This window comes from Dioscorea cayenensis, chromosome 7, assembly GCF_009730915.1.
Source record: "Dioscorea cayenensis subsp. rotundata cultivar TDr96_F1 chromosome 7, TDr96_F1_v2_PseudoChromosome.rev07_lg8_w22 25.fasta, whole genome shotgun sequence".
Taxonomy (NCBI): Eukaryota; Viridiplantae; Streptophyta; class Magnoliopsida; order Dioscoreales; family Dioscoreaceae; genus Dioscorea; species Dioscorea cayenensis.
Window position 1 is genome coordinate 13,021,816 of NC_052477.1, and position 3,697 is coordinate 13,025,512.

Consider the following 3,697-nt stretch of genomic DNA (forward strand, 5'->3'; position numbering starts at 1 on the left):
GTTAAGTAGCAATTTAAGCATTCTTATTCACTACTACCTGTGGATGCGATACCCCACTCACCTGGGATTATTACTTCAACAAACCCGTGCACTTACGGGGGTTATTGTCAAACTTTTCGCACCTTTGCCGGGGAGTAGACGTTTAGAGATAATTTGCACATTGCTTCTTAGCTATTCATCATTCATTCTATTTCACATTTTCTTATTCTATCATCGTTCTGAATTTTTTCTTTTCTTTTTGGTTGTAGCTCTAGGTTATGACCCAAGGAGATCCTGAGCTTGAGCGAACACTTAAAAGAAGGGGGAAAGAACCTATACAAGAACAGTCAATCCGAGCTAAAGTAGAAGGTCAAGGGTCAGATAATATGGCAGAACAGAATGAGCAACAGAGAACACTTTTTGATTTTGCTAGACTCTCAGTTTTGGGTACACAATCGAGTATTGTGTGACCCCCGATTACAGCTCGAACTTTGAGCTAAAGCTGGCATTCTTCAAAATAATTCAGCAGTCAGCGTAGTTCAATGGTTTCGCCAATGAAGATCTAAGCAATCATATAGAGAACTTCTTTGAAGTTTGTGATATGCTGAAGATTAACGATGTATCGGATGATGCTATTAGATTGAGGGCTTTCCCATTTTCTCTCAAAGGAAGAGCCAAGCAGTGGCTTTATTCCTTGCCAAAAGCATCCATCATGACTTGGAATGAGATGGTCAAAGCTTTCCTTGCAAGATACTTTCCTCGGGGAAAGTCGGCGAAGCTTCAAAATGAGATATCGTCGTTTGTGCAGATGGAATTGGAATCATTGTTTGAGACATAGGAGCACTTCAAGGATCTTTTGCGGAGGTGCCCACAACATGGGTTTCCCGAATGGATGATCATTCAAACCATCTATAATGGGTTGAATCTAAGTACAAGGTAATTGCTAGATGCCGCCACAGGAGGTACAATGGGGAGTAAGACCCGCGAAGAAGCCCGACAGTTAGTGGAAGACATGGCCATGAATAGTTATTAGTGGAATGCGCGGGAAAGAAAGAAAGTTGCCGGACCCCATGAAATAGATGCAGTCACTTCTTTGGTGGCCCAAGTGGAATCATTGAGTAAGAAGTTAGACCTTCTAACTTCTAATAGAGTGGCAGGCGTAACTACTTGTACTGGATGCGGTGGAGGACATGACCCTCCGTTTGCCCGATAGCCATTGGTGGTACACCCTCCATTGAGCAAGTTGATTATGTGGTTAATGCAATGAGAAACCAAGGTAATCCTTATAGCAATACCTACAATTCAGGTTGGAGGAACCACCCTAATTTCTCACGGAACAACCAAGGGCAACAAAAGGCCACCGCACCACCAGGTTTTCAACAACAACAAGCCCCAAACATCATTGCACAATCTAGAGAATCAAGTAGGGCAAATTGTGAAGTCTCTATAAGAGAAACCACAAGGAAGCTTGCCGAGTAATACCGAGACCAATCCACGAGAACATGTGAAGGCGATCACTTTGAGTAGTAGTTGTGAGGTCGAGGGTAGGCTTCCAAGTGAGAAGACCAATGTGAAAGAACCGGAGGTTGTAGAGGTTGAGACAGGAGCAAGCAAGGAGAAGGAGATGGCACCCCCACCCTAAAAGCCAAGAATTCCTTATCCCTCTAGATTGAAGAGCAATCGAGAGGATGAACAATACAAGAAGTTCTTGGGTCTATCCATGCAATTGCACATCAACATTCCTTTGTGGAGGCATTGTCTCAAATGCCTCGGTATGCTAAATTCTTGAAAGATTTATTGACCAACAAGATGAAGTTGGAGGAAAGTACATCGATGATCCTAGATGCCTCTTGCTTGGCGGTGTTGCAAAAGAATGTGCCGAACAAGAAGAAAGACCCCGGAAGCTTCATCATTCCATGCAACATTGGTAATATGGGTGAAGAAATGGCATTGGCAGACTGTAGGGCAAGTATCAACGTCATGCCATATATCTTCTTCAAGAAGTTAGGCTTAGGAGAGCCTAGGGCCAGTCGGATGACATTATAATTGGCGGACCGAACAGTGATGAGACGTCCGAGAGGCATCATTGAAGATGTACTTGTCAAGGTTGACAAGTATATATTTCCTGTAGACTTCGTGGTGTTGGACGTCGATGAGGATGTAGATGTTCCTTTGATACTTGGGAGGCCATTTTTGCGTACTTTCAAGGCATTGATTGACATGGATGGCGGGGAGTTGACACTGAGGGTTGGAGATGATAAGCTCATATACCGCCTCGCCGAAGCCATGCGGCATTCTCTTGACTTTGATGATACTCTTTATTTTCTCGACACTACTGATGAGATAGTTGAAAAATACGAGGGGTTGCTAGACCAAGAGGTGGATAATGAAGGAGTAATGGCGCATGGTCTAGAGGAGAAGGTACCATCTACTTCAGGAATCATGAAGAAGGTGCTCCGAAAGATGAAGCGGGTGAGGACACGCCACAGGAAATGCCCCAAGGCTATTAGGGGATGTGCACGAACCGAACAAGTCAAATGAACCTTTGCTAGGTGATACCAAGCCCGATAACTCCCCCTCTACCTTCAAGGTACGTCAAGCTTAGTGATGTTAAACAAGCGCTTCTTGGGAGTAAACCCATGTTTTTACTATTTTTCTAGTTCTTAGATTAGAGTTTGCATGAATAAGCATGAGTGTTGGTGTCTTGATTGTTAAATGCTTTTGCTGTGATTTGTCTTGTGGAATTTTGATGTCATCGTGTGCTTAATTGTGTTTTGGCAGAGAATTTTGGTCGTTTGAGCTTACATTCAGTGTTTTCTCTGGGTAAAGTTGCTTTATAAGCAGGCTTTGAGTTTATTTATATGTTTAGGAATTTTATGTAGAGCCTACAGTGTTTTCGAAGGGTCCAGAGAAAACACACACATGTGGAATTTTCATACGGGCGTGCGTTTATCGTTTAGAGCTCATCTAGAGAGGAACAAGGGCGTGGACTCGCCCCTGTGAACAACCTTGTGACAATCCACGCCCGTGTGGAATTTCCGCACGGGCGTGCGTTTTCCTGCAGAGATTTACAAATTTATCCCGAGAAAACACAGGGATATGGACTCACCCCTGTGGGTGACTCTCCCATAAATGCACGGGCATGAGTAATTTCCGCATGCCTGTGTGGATCTCTACAGAGAGTTTCTCGTCCATCCTGAGAAGACACAGGGGCGTGCGTCTGCCCCTTTGAACTGCGCAGTAAAAATCCACGGCCATGCGTAATTTCCGCACGGGCGTGTGAAACACTTAGAGATTTTTCTCGGTTGGAAAGAGAAGCCACAGGGGCATGCGTCTGCCCCTATGGGTCGGGCGCACGGGCGTGGGTAATTTCCGCACGCCCGTACGGTTGTACAGAACATTAAGAGGCACGAGTTCCTTTTAAAGTCTCATCATTTCTCTTCATTCTCACACTCCTAATTCATCTAAGAGCACATTTTCATTCTTTCCCTACCTCGTACCGCCATTTTAGAGGGATTTTCAGTAGGTTTCTGGCCGATTCAAAGTTTTACAGTTCAACTCATCGGTAAGCCCTATTTCTTTCTTTTCTTCGTCAATTATTGATTTTAATCGATGAAACTGGTTAATGTTGCTTCATTTCTGCAATTAGAAGGGTTATGCATGCTTAGAACGAAGTTAGAACTGATAAAACGGTGTATTTTTAGCTTTGTGAGGCGCG

General features: G+C 44.0%; 1 non-coding gene across 1 annotated transcript; it reads right to left on the reverse strand.

The window, feature by feature from the left end:
* Window positions 1-755: 755 nt before the first annotated feature.
* On the reverse strand, window positions 756-861 carry LOC120266131. Its single transcript, XR_005537973.1, has one exon. It is a non-coding gene; the product is annotated as a small nucleolar RNA R71 (small nucleolar RNA).
* Between the last annotated feature and the right edge of the window lie 2,836 nt (window positions 862-3,697).